This window comes from Mustela putorius, unplaced genomic scaffold, assembly GCF_011764305.1.
Source record: "Mustela putorius furo isolate JIRA1106 unplaced genomic scaffold, ASM1176430v1.1 tig00003845_pilon_pilon_pilon, whole genome shotgun sequence".
NCBI classification, from domain to species: domain Eukaryota; kingdom Metazoa; phylum Chordata; class Mammalia; order Carnivora; family Mustelidae; genus Mustela; species Mustela putorius.
The window spans coordinates 19,438,200-19,458,094 of NW_025421998.1; the positions used below are offsets into that span (position 1 = coordinate 19,438,200).

The following is a 19,895-nucleotide window of genomic DNA, read 5'->3' on the forward strand; positions in this document are numbered from 1 at the left end:
TGCTTGAGCATGCTGCCTCTTTCTCAAATAGATAAATAAATCTTTTTTTTAAAAATTATGATGGGGCACCTGGGTGCCTAAGTGGGTTAAAGCCTCTGACTTCGGACTCAGGTCATGACCCATGGTCCTGGAATCAAGCCCCGCATTGGGCTCTCTGCTCAGTGGGGAGCCTGCTTCCTCCCTCTCTCTCTCTCTCTGCCTGCCTCTCTGCCTACTTATGATCTCTGTCAAAAAAATAAAATCTTCAAAAATAAAAATAAAAAATAAAAAAAATTATGTTGAAGGAAGAAGTGAAATTTAGGGAATTCCTGATCTATAATACTATTATTAAGGCAACATGGAGGTATTCTGGCCAAAAGAGAAAGATTCAGACTTAAAGAATTAGATCAAACTCTAAATATACTACTAAGGAGTATAGCAAAAACTTCGGCATTTTGGAGTAGTTAATGGTTCAGTCTAAAATATTTTTCAGCACAAATGCAGTTAAGTTCAAGCATGTAAATAAGTCACAAATGCATAACCTCATGATTCAAATTACATCTGTACCACTATTATAGAAGAAAGCAGAAATTTTTTATCAAGATCCTCATTTCTACTAGAGGGTATTATGCTTAGCGAAATAAGTCAAGCGGAGAAAGACAACTATCATATGATCTCCCTGATATGAAGAAGTGGAGATGCAATGTGGGGGGGTTGGGGGGTAGGAAAAGAAAAAATGAAAGAAGGTGGGATTGGGAGGGAGACAAACCATAAATCTCAAAAAACAGACTGAGGGTTGCTGGGGGTAGCGGGGACGGGAGAGGGTGGTGGGGATATGGACATTGGGGAGGGTATGTGCTATGATGAGTGCTGTGAAATGTGTAAATCTGGCGATTCACAAACCTGTACCCCTGGGGATAAAAATACACTGTATGTTTATTAAAAAATAAATAAATAAATTTAATTAAAAAAAAAAAAAAGATCCTCATTTCTAATGCTGCTGCTTATACCAAAAGTAATTTTAAGAAGGTGGTAATGGTCACTTTTTAAAAAATAATCTGGTTGATGGGGTGCCTGGGTGGCTCAGTCAGTTTAAGCATTTGCCTTCTGCTTGGGTCATGATCACAGGGTCCTGGGATCCAGCCCCAAATCAGGCTCCCTGCTCAGCAGGAGTCTGCTTCTCCCTCTGCCTGCCCCTCTCCCCCACTTACACATACTCTCTAATAAATAAATAAAATCTTTTTAAAAACATTAAAGAAAAAATATTTTAAAGATTTTTCCTGACCCGTAAGATAGCATTTAAAAAAAGTCATACAACATATATCTTTAGAAATATTCTTTATGGGGCGCCTGGGTGGCTCAGTGGGTTAAAGCCTCTGCCTTCAGCTCAGGTCATGATCCCAGGGTCCTGGGATCGAGCCCCGCATCGCGCTCTCTGCTCAGCGGAGAGCCTGCTTCCTCCTCTCTCTCTGCCTGCCTCTCATCTACTTATAATCTCTGCCTATCAAATAAATAAATAAAATCTTTAAAAAAAAAAAAAAGAAATATTCTTTATAAGTTTCATGGTGCTAAATATCCTCAAAACTCTACATTTCCGTAACACTGTAAACATGAAAACAACTTTGTGACAAATACCAAAAGTCAAACATCTTTTGATCCAGTAATGCCATTTTCAGGAATTTATCCTAAGAAAGTAATTCCCACTAGATGAAGACCTGCAGATTTGAGATGTTTATTGTAATACTATTCATAAAACAATATGTAAGAGGAGAACTCATTTAAATATCCAGTCAAAAAATGACTAATTAGGGGCGCCTGGGTGGCTCAGTGGGTTAAGCCGCTGCCTTCAGCTCAGGTCATGATCTCAGGGTCCTGGGATCGAGTTCCGCATCGGGCTCTCTGCTCAGCAAGGAGCTTGCTTCCTCCTCTCTCTCTCTGCCTACTTGTGATCTCTCCCTGTCAAATAAATAAAATCTTAAAAAAAAAAAAAAAGACTAATTTTATCCAAGCAAACCTACTATATTTATAGATGGGTAACACCTTGGCAGGAACTCCTAGTAACAAAAACCACTATACTGAGATTACAGAAGTTTTCCTCAAAATCTTCTGGACCATTTCATAAAGCTTTAATAAATTTCTAATGTAGAGCTAAAGGGATAATATGCAATAACAAATTTTTATGTGAATGGTTGCTATAGTGCTCTGTTTAGCCTATATACTTATATATATATCTACACACACACACACAAACACACATATAAATACGAATATAGAGATACCATTTATCATAAAGAAACATTAGCATACTTCTATACATAATTATGTATCAAAACATAAATCATGCTGCTTTTTTCATCCTATAGACCAATAGGATTTCACCTATATAATTTTGATGTCAGTTTTCAAGTAGTAAGATACTTACTTGTACTCACTCATATATGGCTTTGTATGTGTTTTTAAATCACTGAACCAATGATCACTATTAAAGAGATACTCTCTATCCATGGGAAACTTTCCAAAAGATAGTCACTTTCTAATCTGAGAATTCAGTGTTTAAAAAAATAACATGCAATTAAAGTATTCATAATACATGAGCACTAAGGGGGCACCTGGGTGGTTCAGCTGGTCGAGGGTCCAACTCTTGGTTTTGGCTCCAGACATGATCTTATAGGGTCATGAGATGGAGCCCCATGTTTGGTTCTGAGCACAGCAGGAAATGTGCTTTTTTTCTTCTCCCTCTGCCCCTACCCCTGTTCGCACATGCTCTAATAGATGAATCTTCAAAAATAAATATAGATACATGCAATAAGGTATGGCCAAATGGTCAAAACAGAATTTGTAATGAACTCTCCTTTTCAAAATTCTGAATTCTGTTTCCCACAAATTGAGGACATGAAATGCATATACAGAGTTTCTAATATGCAACTTGGCTCTAAAACCAAATTTTAAAATATGCTCTCTTAATCATCAAGACAGCATGGTACTGGCACAAAAACAAACACATAGATCAATAGAACAGAACAGAGAGCCCAGAAATAGACCCTCAACTCTATGGTCAACTAATCTTTGACAAAGCAGGAAAGACTGTCCAATGGAAAAAAGACAGCCTCTTTAATAAATGGTGTTGGGAAAATTATCTGGATAGCCACATGCAGAAAAATGAAATTGGACCATTTCCTTACACCACACACGAAAATAGACTCAAAAAATAATGAATACTGTTATGCTGAAAATAAATAAATTTAATTAAAAAAATAATAAAATAAATAAACAAAATATTTAAATAATAATAAATTTTTTTTTTTAAATGGATGAAGGACCTCAATGTGAGAAAAGAATCCATCAAAATCCTTGAGGAGAACACAGGCAGCAACCTCTTCGACCTCAGCCACAGCAACATCTTCCTAGGAACATTGCCAAAGGCAAGGAAGCAAGGGCAAAAATGAACTATTGGGACTCTATCAAGATCAAAAGCTTTTGCACGGCAAGGAAACAGTTAACAAAACCAAAAGACAACTGACAGAATGGGAGAAGATATTTGCAAACGACATACCAGATAAAGGGCTAGTGTCCAAAATCTATAAAGAACTTAGCAAGCTCAACACCCAAAGAACAAATAATCCAATCAAGAAATGGGCAGAGGACATGAACAGACATTTCTGCAAAGACATCCAGATGGCCAACAGACACATGAAAAAGTGCTCCATATCACTCGGCATCAGGGAAATACAAATCAAAACCACAATGAGATATCACCTCACACCAGTCAGAACGGCTAAAATCAACAAGTCAGGAAATGACAGATGCTGGCGAGGATGCGGAGAAAGGGGAATCCTCCTACAATGTTGGTGGGAATGCAAGCTGGTGCAACCACTCTGGAAAACAACATGGAGGTTCCTCAAAATGTTGAAAATAGAACTACCTTATGACCCAGCAATTGCACTACTGGGTATTTACCCTAAAGATACAAAGGTAGTGATCCGAAGGGGCATGTGCACCCGAATGTTATAGCAGCAATGTCCACAAGAGCCAAACTATGGAAAGAACCTACATGTCCATCAACAGATGAATGGATAAAGATGATGTGGTATATATACACAATGGAATACTATGCAGCCATTAAAAGAAATGAAATCTTGCCATTTGCGACGACGTGGATGGAACTAGAGGGTATCATGCTTAGCGAAATAAGTCAAGCGGAGAAAGACAACTATCATATGATCTCCCTGATATGAAGAAGTGGAGATGCAACATGGGGAGTTAAGGGGGTAGGAGAAGAATAAATGACACAAGTTGGGATTGGGAGGGAGACAAACCATAAGTGACTCTTAATCTCACAAAACAAACTGAGGTTGCTGGGGGGAGGGGAGTTGGGAGAAGGGGGGTGGGGTTATGGACATTGGGGAGGGTATGTGCTATGATGAGTGCTGTGTGTGTAAACCTGGCGATTCATAGACCTGTACCCCTGGGGATAAAAATATATGTTTATAAAAAATAAAAAATTTTAAAAAATGCTCTCTTAAAAAAGAAATATGCTCTCTTATTGACTACGCCAACACCAGATACTGACCGGTTTTTTTGGAAGTTCCTTAATAGCTAATAAATGCAGAAGGAATGATCAAAGTAGAAAAATCACGAATTTTCAACCCTCTAGAGATGATGGATTTAGGCAAAAGATAGCCAATGAATGCTAAAACCTTGAAAGGCTGAAAGCTGACGGACAGATAAGGCTGACAACACCTGAACCCGCTGATCTTTCTTGTCATCACTGAAAGTTAGACAACCAAGTTTTCTGTGCCTCTCTCATACTATGCAACAGAAATTACAAGGTCCCACTTTTAAAGTATCATGCTGCAAAGAAAAAAGAAGAAAAATGAGAAAGGGAAAAAACAAATCTGAAGCTAATCACATCTCTAGGTCGAAGTACCAGTTTATAGGAACACAGGAGTAAGTAGATTAATACATGACAGCAAAAGGAAGCAACAGGCCAAATCCAGAACATTAAAACTTCTAAAGACCAAAAGACTCTGTTTTTTTACCAGTGTATGGTATGAGGGAAAATAAATTTAAAAGGTTGCTGCAGATAAAAGAGATTCAAAGATATTTCAATCAAATACAATGTGTAGATTTTGTCTGGATACCAATTTGAATTTACCAATTACAAAAAGCCAGTTTTGAGACAAGTAAGGGAAATCTGAAGATGAATTTGGTATTTTATATTAAGAAAGTGTTAATTTTGCCATACAAAATAATAGTGTTGTGGTTTTTAAACAATCCTTATCTGTAAGTGGTGTATATTAGAGAAAACAAGTAAAATGACCTAGGAATTTCTTCTAAAATATTTCAATAAAACTGTAAAATAGATGAAACAAGATTCTAAAACTTGGAATACTACTGAAGCTAAGTAATGGGCACCTCCAACTATTACACTGCATTACCTACTGCTGTATATATTTTTGTACTTCCTTATTAAAAAGTTTTTTTACATTCCCCAACCTTTTCATCTTATATTTAGTTTCCTTTAATCAATAGGTACCTGTAAGAACGGTACCTTCCCAAACTCAGGAAGATATCCTGGGGATTTCTATTTCTAAGCCTCTATCTGTGGAATCTCAACCCTTCTTGATTTCAACACATGTCTCAAAGCTTACTTCACATGCTCAAGGAGTACTTTCCTAACTGCTTCTACTCATCACAATTTTTATAAATCCTATGGATTCCTATAGCACTTATTTACTGTACTGTTAATTTATTACCTTTCATACAATATTTCTGTAGGCTATCAACCATCTTATCACATGGATTTATTATTTCTTTCTTCCAAATGCCATCAAAATTAACAAGGCATCTTCTCTCTTAAAAAAAGAACATAGGGGTGCCTGGCTGCCTTAGTCAGAAAAGCATTCAACTCTTGATCTCAGGATTTTAAGTTCGAACCCCACGTGGGGTGTAGAGATTACTTTAATTACTTAAAACTTTTTTAAAAAGCATGGAATTGGGACATTTGTGTCTAAGACTGGCCATTCAATGGGTACAGCTGAGTAGTCACCTTTCTAAAGCTCAACTTTTTATCTATAATGTAGGGATAAATATCCCCCTTCACGTTCTTCCCAACAATATGGATGAAACTCAAAAGACAGAAAGGATATGAAGATGCATTTTCTCAACTATAACGCATCATGCAGATATGCAATGCTACTTTTTTCTTCAGAAATGTCTCTCAGATGTAACTATTCAGTCTGAAATTACTTTTCAATTATTTTAAAACCTTGAATCCACAGTAATTCAAACTTCCAACAGTGATTCTAAGTACAAGTTAGAATAATTTAATAATTTAATCTGTGTCAAATAAATAAAATCTTAAAAAAAAAAAGAATACACTACTGTGATGAGCACTGAGTAATGTATAAAACTGCTGAATCATTATATTGTACACCTGGAACTACTAAAACCCTGGATTTTTAAAAGTCTGTTTATTTATTTATGTGTTTGGGAGAAAAACTGTGCGGGGGGGGGGGTGGAGAGCACGCAGGCACAAAAGCACAGGCCAGGGGAGGGGCAGAGGGACAAGTAGACTCCCTGCTTAGCAAAGGTTGAGGGGGGGCTAGAACTGCTACAATTCAGAGCAGATGGAGTTAAAGTATGTAGAAGAGGCCAAGAGATGCGGGCAGATAAGTTGACCAAGCACAAGTTCAAAAACCACCCTAAGAAATACCTTTATTCGGAAAAACTGTACAGAGCCACTAATGATTTGTTTCTACACCAAGGAAGGTAACAATGTGATCAGAGTAGCAGCATTTCAAAATAAAGCTAAGGGTTCCAAATGCAAGGTTGAGTAATAGGTATGCAATTCTCCCAGATTCAGTAGGTTCAAGAAAAAGCCCTGATCTGAGCATGTAAAAAGTCTACCTCTCCAACCCCACTTAGAAGTAAGTTACCTTGGCTGTTCTTTGCTGAAAATTAATACCCTGTCTATAGTTTCAAAGTAATCTTCATGAGCAAATGGTGCCCACAGTCCAAATCAGTAAACTTTTTTATTTAAGAAAGGGGTAATAAAATATGCAACTTGCTATTACAAGCAATAATTTCTACAAATGAGTTTCTTCAATTAAGTATGGAACCAACCCACCTTGGTGATTTACCTACAATCAGTTTTTATTACATACACTGGGCACATTAACCACTATAAGATTCATGTGATACTTAGTTACTTTCAAAGACAATGTGGAAATAAAAGACTTTCAAATATTTTTTTACTAAAAGACAACTCTTAGTAATTTCTTAATCTGTTAATTACATTATCAACAGAAAGTCGCATTGATTCTCTAGTAGCCTTATGTTTTTAAAACCTTACCAAACTTGGTAACATTTGCCAAATATGCCTTAAATTATCTTTTCATCCACTTAATTTCTAATTATTACATGACATGCCAAACTTCTTTGCATCTACTTTTCACCTTAACTGACTGTTCTGTATTCTGAGAGAAGGCTTTTATATGGTTGTTTTATTTATAACAGCATCTCTTTATTTGGCTGGTTAGCCGCACAAAGATTAAATCAGATTCAAGTGCCCACTTTTGATCTATAGCACATTACTACCAAGATTCCAAACAGGGATCTTTACAAAGACTCTACAGTTAAGAAGATGAAATTATATTTTAAACTCCTACTTTTAACTGGTCGGGGAAATTTCATCACTTAATCCCTCAACAGTTAAAGAAAATATGATTTCAAGTTTCCTAGTCAAAATGCTATCACTTAAAAAAAAAGTACCATCACTTGTTATTAAAATTCTAATACTGAAGAATCTTATATCATCCCTCTTGCTTTTACATTCTGTCTAATGTAGTCTATCACCATCAAAACACAGTCACTCAGGTAATGTATACAGTAAACTTCAATCTCTCTCTAGTTGCTATTTTAATGCTGCTAGTTTCCTAATGCCTTTTATTATTTCCCAGCTTCCTGAAATAGGTACTAACTAAAACAGCTACTTTAAAGAACTACAGCATTCAACTCACTGAAATCACACCAATTGTGTAAGATTTTTTATACACAGGAAACAGTTTGTTCAATTCTAAAGCCCTTTACATCTTTTCCTACAACGGAGAGGCTATAAAATATTTCCAGCTTTAGTTCTGTCTCTCCTAAACAACTGAAATAAAATTAGCTAAGATATGAACATTCAACAATCATATATAATATATGCTATTTATAGGCTATATAATAGGCTTCAGAGTTAACAAAGAGACCAATACGATTCATGATTCAATACTTACTACATGCCAGGGCCTGTGGTAATAATAAAACAGATGTTTATATACATGAAGCTTGTATTTCAGTAAAAAGATAAGGAAAAAATAATGAAAGAAAACAAGACTTTTTTCAGAGATTTTTCAGGCACTATTTTAGATAGTGTGCAGAGGAAAGGCCTCACTGAAAAGTTGTATTTGAGCTCAGCGAAGACTATGCTAAGAGGAAAAAAAAAAAATGTTCAAGGCAGCTGGAACATCAAGTACAAAGGTCCAAAGGCAGGACCAAGTTTAGAATGTTCAAAAGAACAAGGAAAATAATACCAACATGGGAGTAACAGTAGGTTAAGGGGAGAATATAGAGCAGAGATTAGAAAAGTAGGGCCTACAGTACCAAAAGATAGGATTTTAAGTGAAACAAAAAAATCACCAGAAGGTTTTTAAGTGGGAGAAATTTAAGATTTGTTTAATGCTTCAGAATTACATTATCTTCTACAGAAACAATGAATTGTGGAAAGCAAAAGAGAAACACGGAACTTACTGTAGTGTCCAAACAAGAGATGACTAGGACAATGGTAGAAATGGAGAGAAGTATACTGATTCAAAGTGTTATTTTGGAGGAAGACACAGGATTAATCAATTAATCAATGAATCAGACATGGTGGGTAAGGGAAAAGGAATAACCCAGAAGAATGCCTTAGGGTTTTGGCTTAAGCAACTAGATAGAGGCGGAGTCATTTAAAAAAAAAGATGAGCCTGGAGCAGAGTTAGATCTGAGGGAAGAAAATCAAGCAAAAAATGGGAAAGAACGGCCAGCTAAGTGTGGCATCCAAAAAGCCAACAGGGTTAAATTGTTCTAGTAAGAGGAAACAGTTATTTATATCAAATGCTGATAAAGCTATATAAATTATGGAAGACTACCAATTATTTTGACAACCTGGGTATTTATAACGGTATTCGGTAGCCTGATGCTGAGTGTGAACTCTTTCAAGAAGTTTACTACAAAGAACAGAAAAATGGAATAGGAAATAAAAAGGGGTAGCACTCTTAAGGTATTTATATGAGTTGGGAATGATCTAAATAGAAAGAAACTGAAGATGCAGGAAATATGGGACGGCAGGTGAGAGTGAAGTGTAAACATCCTGAAAAAGATGAGGGGGAATGAGATCCAGACAGCAAGTAGAAGAACAAAATTTGACATTTTATAAGAAAAGCAAAATTTGAGTATAGACAGACTTCAGATGTGGAGCTGTGTTCCTACACCTGAACATGACTGATATAGTATAAGCTCTTAATAAATATTTATTAATAAACAGGAAGTTCCTATATTAAAATAGAGTCATACCAAAGAACTAATAGTACCTGCTTAAGCCAAAGAAATCAGAAAGAATGATGCTCTTCACTTGAAAGAGTACCCAAGATTCACTTTCTCTAAACAAGGAGACAGCAAACTAGGATTCCTAAGCCAAAGCCAGCCCAATGCCTGGTTTTGTAAATAAAGTTTTACTAGAACCCAGTTATGCCCATTCCTTTATACATACTGCCTAGCTTTACAGTGACAATACAACACAACTGAGTAGTTTCAACAGAAACTATACTGTTCCAAATCGTACATATTTACTCTTTGGCCTTTTAAAGAAATAGTCTGTTGAGGGGCACCTGGGTGGCTCAGTGGGTTAAGCCACTACCTTCGGCTCAGGTCATGATCTCAGGGTCCTGGGATCGAGTCCCGCATCGGGCTCTCTGCTTGGCGGGGAGCCTGCTTCCCTCCCTCTCTCTCTCTCTCTCTGTCTGCTGTGATCTCTCTCTGTCAAATAAATAAATAATTAATTAAAAAAAGAAAGAAAGAAAGAAATAGTCTGTTGGCTCCAGCTCTAAATTTAATTTTAAATTCCAAAAAGGATTCACTACCACACACACTACGGAGACACACATCTACTTTATAGTCCTGAGACACCTAAGAGACCTAGTAATGCAGGGGGCTCTATGGGTGGAGTTCATGAGACAGAATTAAGCTAAGGATGATTTGAAGTCATTAGCATGTAGGAAATGGTGAAAGCTACAGAAGTGGATGAAACCTCCAGGACAGGGTACACGGTTAGGTTAAGTTAAAGACTCCTAGAAAGCGTAAATATTTAACAAACGGAAAAGAAACCTTAAAAAAAAAAAGATTAAGGCACAAAAAGAAAACTAGATGAAAGCAGTTCGTGGTTTCTCATAATGTTAAACATAGAATTAACTATGACCTAGCAATTCCACTCCCAAGTACACATCCCCCCACATAACTGAAATCAAAGACTCAAATAGATACTTTATGCCAACATTCATAGCAGCATTATGCACAATAGCCAAAAGAGGGAAACATCCTAGGTTCCATCAACAGATGATGGGATAAACAAAATGCAGTACATCTATACAATAGAATATTATTCAACCATAAAAAAGAGGGTAATTCTGATACCTGCTACAACATGAACTCTGAAAACATTATGCTAAGTAGCCAGACACAAAAAAGATAAATATTTTATGATTCTATTTATATAAGGTATCTAGAAGAGACAGAGAGAAAGCAAGAGAAAGGAGTAAAATAGAGGTGCCAAGCACTTGGGCCTGGAGGGGACAAAGAGGTCTGTTTATGTAATAAATGCAAAGTTTCTGGGGATGATCAAAAAGTTTGGGAACAGATGTGAGACTGACTGCACAGCACTGTGAATGTACTTAATGCCACTGAATTCTATACTTAAAAGTAACCAATTTTATATAAGCTATATTTTTCTACAATAAAAAGACCCTAACTACAAAAAGGTAGTTTCACTAAAAACGAAAGTACTAAGAGTCACAGTATCAAATCCTGAGAGAGCAAGGAACAAGTCTGAAAATTATGCATTTGCCTCAATGTGACAGTAGCACAGCCAAAGTCAAAGCCAAATTGTACACAGCAAGTGGAAGATCAGTGCAAGAATTCAAACATATGACCAGGGTCAATGTCCATGGAATTATTAAAGTAAGAGGCACAAATAATACTGACAGAGGGTCAAGATTTAATCTGAATTAGCCACTCCCAGGACCTACTTGGGGTGATGTTTGGGGCCTGGAGAGAAGGTGAAATACTGCTGCTAAGACTTGGTAAGTAGAAGAGGTAGAACAAAGATGTGGTAGGCCTGGTTTGCATCTGGCCCCAAGAGACTATTGGGGCACAGTTTCTTTTCCCTCAGACTGCAAGGTTTGTTCTAGGCTGGGCCTGCTAGGAGTCGATCTGTTCCGGCTCAGTCCAGATTGGTACAGTGAAACAGACAGTTTTCGACCCCAGGAAGTATCGAAGCTAGGAATGGTGGATCAGTTGCTGAGTCCTACTTGGTATGGGACAGAGTGCAAAGGGACAGGAACTGTTTACGGAAGAATCTCTGCTGCTCCAAAGTGATGTTCAGACACTGTCCCAGAAAGTATTCTGTAGATCACATGGTCTACCCTCCAGCTTTACCCACCAGGAGATGACTGACGCTAGCTTCAAAAACTCTATAGTTTCAGGATACCTGGGTGGCTCAGTGGGTAAGCCTCTGCCTGCAGCTCAGGTCATGATCCCAGTGTCCTGGGATCGAGTCCCATACCAGGCTCCTAGCTCGGCGGGAAGCCTGCTTCTCCCTCTCCCACTCCCCCTGCTTGTATTCCCCCTCTCACTGTATCTCTCTGTGTGTCAAATAAATAAATAAAATCTTAAAAACAAAACAAAACACTCAATTCAAGCACTAACTCTACCACTAAGTCACTATGTACCGTTGGGACATGTCACATAACCACTCTGGGTCTTAGTTTCCACATCTGTAAAATGAACTCTTAATTCCAAGTCATGTGGCTTTAAAACAGCCAAAAAAATACCAAAGCCTGGATCTCTGAATGTGCTCTAGAAAGTTTCCCATTAAACAACATTGTCCCCAGTATGCGTGTGAAATAGGCATACTGTTATGTCTGTGGATTAGTGACTTAATGAGGTAAACAGCTTTACCTCATTTTTATAATACAAAATGGTAGTTTGTGTCACTTTATAGAGTTACACAAAGCCTGAGTTCTGGTAATCCTGAATCTATGCCATTTTAATTTTCATTATATCAAACTCCACAAATATGGAAAATATTTTTGGTCATTAAAATTAAAATTATTCCTTTATGTAGTATTTCCATTTATAAAAACGAAAACAGGCTATTTCCAAATGTGCTAACTGAAGTTCTAAATTATTGTTTAAGTATTATTTATTCTAAAACTTAGAAGGCAGAACTACTATTATTTTGTTTGCAGTCATCTACCTGATGATGCTGCCCCATTTTTCTGGAACCACTTTGTAAATTAAAAATCTTATTTAGACCAAAAATTCTTATTCTTCAAAAAGGCATCATAAATAACCACCCAAGGCCCAAGGCAAATTATGCATTCTTGGTGCAGGCATTTAACTATATTAGGTAAAGTGAACTTAAGATCTAAAAAGAGAAAGAAAAGGACCAATCACTAAGTGAGGCATTTAGAGAAAAAGAACAGGTTAGAATGACTGAATAGGGTCGCCTGGAAGGCTCAGTCGGTTAAGCATCTGCTTTTGGCTCAGGTCATGATCTCAGGGTCCTGGGATCAAGCCCCACTCAAGGGGAAGTCTGCTTCTCTTTCTCCCTCCATCGCCCCACCCCCCCAACCCCGGCTCATGCATATACACTCTCTCTCAAATAAACAAATAAAATCTTTTTTAAAAAGTGACTGAAGGGCACCTGGGTGACTCAGTCAGTTAAACATCCACCTTCAGCTTGTCATGATCCCAAGACCTTGGGATCTAGTCCCATATCAGGCTCCCTGCTCATCCCTGCTCAGTGGGGAGTCTGCCTCTCTCTCTCTCTCTCTCTCTCTCTCTGCCCCTTCCCCCACCCCCGTGTTTTCTCTCTCACTCAAATAAAAAAAGATCGTAAACAAAACAAAACAAAAAAAAAAAAACAGTGACTGAAAGGCACCTGGGTGGCTCAGTCAGTTAAGTATCTGCCTTTGGCTCAGGTCATGATCCCAGAGTTCTGGGATCCAGCCCTGCATTGGGCTCCTTGATCAGCGGGGATCCTGCTTCTCCCTTTCTCTCTGCCATTCCCCTCCTTCTTCTGACTCTGTCAAATAAATAAATAAAATCTCAAACAAAAAAAGGGGGTGTTTGAATAAATAAGCTGTGATTCCTCAAAAATTGCGAGTTTTATGATTTTCGTCTTTCTCAACAAAAATTTAATTTCTTCCTTGTATAAACCTTCAAAATATAGTTTGATTTTAATAGTTTATATGTCAGTGTTATAGGTAAAACCTCTAATTTTCTTTTTAATGTTAAAATATTCAATAACACATACCTGGGTGTCAGTAATGGCATATGGACAGAATGACTCCCTAACCACTACAGTAACATGTATAAAAGATCTCCGTGAGTTCTCAATATGCTCCTTCAGATTTGTAATCAAAGCTTGTCCATTTCTTTTATCCTTGCGATAACCTATTGTTTTTTAAAGCTATCACATGAAAATCAAACACATTATAATAGCACACCAAGAAACATTTTAAAATGGAGAGGTCTGGTTTGACAACTGCCCTCAGTTTATTTCATGTGGCACCTTACTTCATTTAACTCATCTGTTAGTAAAACCTATCTCTCCTGACCAAGTGGTCAAGCAACCCTGGGTTCAAACCTAACTTTACTCTTTATTAATTATGTGGCCTTACTGAAGTCTGTTCATCTCCTTTAGCTGCCCTTTTTTTTTTTTTTTTTTTTTTGGCAAAGTGGGAATAATACTTGGCTTTTTGCCAGGATACGTGTGTTATAGACAGCTGCATGAATGTTCTGAGCTCTGTATTAATTATCACAAGTGAAAAAAAATTAGAAGAAAAATTGTGTATGATTAAGTATGATTCAGCATCATTCTAAGGACAGTTCTAAACAATGCAAGTGCAGTGCTGTAAAACAGGCTTTTAAATGTTAGAACAAAACCACATTTAAGTGAAACCACTTCCAAATTAGGATAAGCAAATCAACACTTACTTTAAGAGCAAAGGAAAGTATTAGTTTCCTGATAGTGGATTATGTGTAAAGAAATCAGAGGTGAAAATGCTAAGGATCAGTGAAAATGAACCAGTATAATGCTACTAAAAACATTTCATTAGACACAAAACACTTTAGCATCTTCAATTACACAAATTCAGACTAAAAGCACCCAAACATTTCAACAAGTAATGAACTCTGTCAGCAGGTGGCTCTAGTGACATTGAAATAACTTAGTATCACATGCTATAACAAATACAAGTAAAAATGTATGGAACCTCATAAATTTCAAGTCAAAAGGAGTCACATTAATATCTCAATCCAAGCCCTCTTTTTCAAAGTAAGATAACCAGAGTCTACAATAATTAGGTGTCATGTTTAAGGTCTCACTAGTAGGACAGTGGCTGAACAAAACTGAAAATCTAGGTATTTCCTTTTTGTACTTAGTTAAAAACTGAGTATTTACTGTGTTGCCCGGTATAGGAAAATGAGCCCTCCTCCAAAATAATTCATCTCTAACCTACAAGTCACATTTAGTAATCTGTCTACCTCATCTGAAAGTACCCGTAATTATATAAGAGCTCATTTTAATGATTTCTAATGGTACCAAAATAGTAATAGTAATATTAAAAGGAATACAATGTTGGCAATCTTATTCCCAGCTGCTGATGAGAAAAGTAGCTTGGCTTTTCTTTTTTTTTAAAGGCTAGGAAAGAAGAAATTTAACATCCTCATTCACACATCTACCCACTTTCCAGCCCCAGGACTTCCCACCTTTTTGTTTATTTAACCAATTTAGGAATTCAGATAGTTGGAAGACCAGAGGTAGAAGAGGTAAAAAGAAATAGAGGACGGAAGCTCTCTCCATTAGGATAAAAAACACACAATTCTAAGAAACAGCTGAATTCTGGCTCATCTTTCCTGTCTAATGATAATGGAGTCTAGGTTTTCTTTTACTTCCCTTATTCTTGAGCAAGGACCTGAGAATACCTTTGTTATTATTGCAGTTATTTATTACCCTGAATTTACTACTGCTAGAAATGAAGCTACTATATACATGAACCACATGTCAAAACAATTATTACATAAATATTCCTTGTAATATTAGTAAAGTAGCTATATTACAGAAAAGGCCTAAAATGAACACAGTGAATTCTGCCTCTGCCGCTTTTCTGCTCTGTGACTTGTTTCTTCACCTATAAATTAAGAATGACAATATCTACCTCATAGCTCTATCTTTATCTTTCTCATTCAGAGAGAGAGATTCTTAGATCTCACTTTAACAACTTCCGTTAACTAGCCTACAGCCTAGGCTTCACTATGTCCTTTCCTGATGTTCTACTTTGTTGTCTAGTCTAGAGTTTCTTTATCCAATACAGTAGCCACTAGACATATAGCGAACACTTGAAATGTGGCTAGTTTGAATTAAGAGGTGCTGAAGGTATAAAATACATACCAGATCTTAAATATTTTTAGTGTGGAGAAAAAGACATGAAATTTCTCATTCACATCTTTATACTGATTTTATGTTAAAATGATAATACTCTGGACATACTCCATTAAATAAAATACATAACTAATTTCAACTTTTTATAAACCTTTTTATAATATGGACACTAGGAAAAAATTTTTTTTATAAATATGAAAGTATACACGACTCTGTGTACTTATTGCACAGCTCTGATCTAGATTTCTGACTTCCAACTGCTTATACTTCCCTTAAGAGTAAGGGTAAAATTTATACTTCACCTTTGTAACCTAAGCCTCTTATAAAACACTTTCCACACAGCTGATGCTTTAAGTTATGATCCAAAATGTGCTTTCTTTTGGATTACTAGTCTTACCCTATGAAATTATGTTAGAAGAAATCCACTTCTAGTATTAAGCAATAATCAAAAAAAACTTTACAGATGGCACTTCCTGATAATAAAGGCAATCTCCCATTTATTCCAATTACGGTCATTTTGCTAATCAAGTTTTAAAAAACTGCATTTACACTTAGCTCAATTTTTCCCTTTAAATATATTATTATCTTTCCACACTTTTTACTGTACCCAGGATCATGCGAGACAGTAGTGAGGAAATCAGTGAGTCATTATATTAACCTGTATGTTGTGATGGGTACTTTTCAAATCTAAGAACACAATGCAGGCAAAAACTCGCTGCTAAGATCTAAAAGTTAACAAGCAATTTTTAAGGTATCTTAAGAGTCTCCCCGTAGCATTTGGCTCCAAATCCAATTCTATTCATCAAGATCTAGGTATTGGTTTTTATCGATGCTATGTATAGTAAAAAGTAATTTTTGAATAAAACACCTTCAATTACATTTGACTGTGGAATGTTTATAACTCCTTTAAAAAAATACTTAGGCTAGGGGTGGATGGAGGGCTCAGTCGTTAAGCATCTGCCTTTGGCTCAGGTCATGATCCCAGGAGCCCTGCATCCATACTTCTCATGTTGGGCTCCCTGTTCTGCGGGAAGACTGCTTCTCCCTCTCCCACTCCCCCTGCTTGTGTTCCTTCTCTCACTGTCTCCCTCACTGTCAAATAAAATAAAATCTTTTAATAAATAAATAAAATAAACACTCGGGCTAATAAAACAAACATTTTTAAATTTTATTCTTATTATTAAAGTGGATATACCTGAACAATAGTCCATCAATATTCACTGGTCAGTTACTCATAAAATATTTTAAAGTTACTCTTTTTTAGTGCAAACATTTAGGTAGAGAGCCAAATCATGCAAGTAACAGGGAACAGAAAAAAGTAAAATACAAGATCCCTAACTTTGAAGGAAAGGCAAAAAAAAACAAACTAAGATTTTTCAAAACTTAGTGATGAGAAGAGCAAAAAAAAAAAAAAAAAAAAAAAAAAAAAAAAAAAAAAAAAAGTAAAAAAGAAGAAGCTGGACCTGGTAAGACTAATGAGTTTTATTTTAGAGACACAATAATTCAACAGCAAATGTTACCAAGTATGGAAATAATAGACTAGAGCTTAGCAAACCCATTCTTCAGAGATCCTAGACATTCAACTTCAAATTTCCTGTCTATAAAATGCTACAGATAAGCTAGATAAACAAGTAATCCAATAAATTCTCTTTTATAGCCTTAGAAGCTAGTGTAAATATGGTCTAGTATATAACAGACTCAATAAACAATCGCTGAGTATCTCCTAAATTTTGAAATAGTTTATTAGTGATAGACTGTATTTTAGCAGTACAATCTTTTTTATTTTTATTTAATTTTTCAGTGTTCCAGAATTCATTGTTTATGCACCACACCCAGTGCTCCATGCAGTACTTGCCCTCCACAACACCCACCACCAGGCTCACCCAACCTCCCACCCCCCTCCTCTCCAAAACCCTCAGTTAGTTCCTCAGAGTCCACAGTCTCTCATGGGTCATACAATCTTTTTTAAAAATACTTATGTATAATTATTATTTTCTAGCCACACGAATACAATAAAATGTAATTCTCTTAAAAACATTTGAGTTTCAAATTATGCAGCTTCACAGGAAGGTAAAGAAATAGAGAGGGAAGTTCCATGCACTGCTCCCCCTGCATCCTCCATCTTACACAACTTTTCTGTATTTGAAATAAAAAGAAAGCATTGCATTAATTACATCAAAATTTCTTATAAAAACAACTCTAAAAGCTTCATTTCTGTGGGAAGCAAGGAAAATATTATTTAAGGCTCTTTTTAAGCTTCCAGGTTTTATATTTAAAAAGAGAATTTAAAAGCTTGAAAATTAAACCACAAAAATTCTGATGGCTGTCCCATAATAAACATTGGCACTAGCTATACTTTCTGTGCCCACTGAGTAGGGGAAGCTATGCCCAAGCAACATACACCTGTATGTGGAATAGAAAAAAAAAATAATTTTCTAAAATAGAAAGACAGTCATTCTGTAATTCCTTACAAATTGATCATTTTCCCATAATAAAAATGGCCATATTTGTACCCAAAAAGATTTGGCTCCATAATATAAATCATACTTATTGAGTATTCTAATAAATATAATTTAAAAAACAGGAAGCTGTTCCCTACACTGCCCTCTTTCACTGTATTATTCATTCCCTTTTAACTGTATAATGCCTTCCACTCTGTGAATTATTTTCAAGTGCAAATACTAGATATGCCAACAAAGCACAGATGCATCTCATACTATATACTAGACAAATTTCTACCCTGCATATAAATTTCAGAAATTACACCTTATAGTAATTGCTTAAAAGACTATTTTTTTAAAGGAAAGAACTTTAGAGGTGATTCTATTTAGGAAGCTAAGAATCTTTACCAATAAGTGCCTGTAAGTATTATCAGATATGGATTTGCATCTACCAGATACTTCATATTAAGAAAAACCAGTACTTTTGACTCAGAACCCTTTGTTTCCCAAGCACTGCTTCCAGGATCTTTCCTTCCAACAGTATCCCTATCTGGGCAGAATAATGGCAAAGCAACTGTCACAGAGTGCCCCATTAGGAATCTATTATTTTATGACAAAAATAATTTATACATAGTGTAAAAAACATAATGGCTTTTAAAAATTGTATTACAACAATCATACAGTTACATAGACTGTATAATATATTACTGAAACAATAGAGAGCATCTCTGGGGTTTTCCTAATGGCACAAACAGAAATGGTGAAACACTTCAGACCACATGAAATGACAGCAAAAGGAAAATAAATAGCATTTTTATCCTCTTATGTATCAGTTCTAGAGACCCTAAAATAAATAAATTTCCTTTTTCAAACTTAAATTCTATTAAGATCAGCTTTCTGGTCAGAGTCCCATTAGACATAATATATCTATTCACTGAAACAGAGAACAGACATACGCATCTTTCTATCGGTCAAACACTGCTACTTGAATCCCTTGCAATTTCCAAAAACAATCAATTAATCCTCACAGCCAATATAACCTAGTATTAAAGTGGCTGGTCATTCAAAAACAAAATATAATGAAATCTATATGCACAACTGCCTAGACCAAATAGTCTGGAGTCAGGGTAAGAACCCTTCACTGAATCCATCAGAAACAGCTCTCATAAAAGCAAAGGTTATCAAAATAATCATACAGCAGAAAATAATCCCTTTCTCTTACTTAAAAATGGTTTGAATTTTTTTAACTCAACTTAAAAAAAAAGCAAATTCCACATTTAAACGGATCCTACAGTATTTTCAAATATTCAAATTTTTTTTCAAATATTCAAATTTAAAACCAAATTACTTTTCCAATATAAACATGACAAATCTTACAATATAAAAAAAAAACAGTAATCTTGAACCCACGACCCTGAGATTGAGACCTGAGCTGAGATCGAGTTGAATGCCAAAATGAAGTGAGCCACCAGGCACCCATTATATCTTGATTCCTTTTTTTTTTTTTTAAAGATTTTATTTATTTATTTGACAGAGAGAAATCACAAGCAGACAGGGAGGGAGGCAGAGAGAGAGGAGGAAGCAGGCTCCCCGCTGAGCAGAGAGCCCGATGTGGGACTCGATCCCAGGACCCTGAGATCATGACCTGAGCCGAAGGCAGCGGCTTAACCCACTGAGCCACCCAGGCGCCCTATATCTTGATTCTTGAGGTTGACAGCAAACAGAAAAGA

General features: G+C 36.1%; 1 protein-coding gene across 5 annotated transcripts in view; it reads right to left on the reverse strand.

Annotated features, from left to right (window-relative positions):
- Positions 1-19,895, reverse strand: part of KMT2E (lysine methyltransferase 2E (inactive)) — a 91,312-nt gene that overhangs the window by 46,317 nt on the left and 25,100 nt on the right. The gene's annotated exons all lie outside the window — the stretch shown is intronic.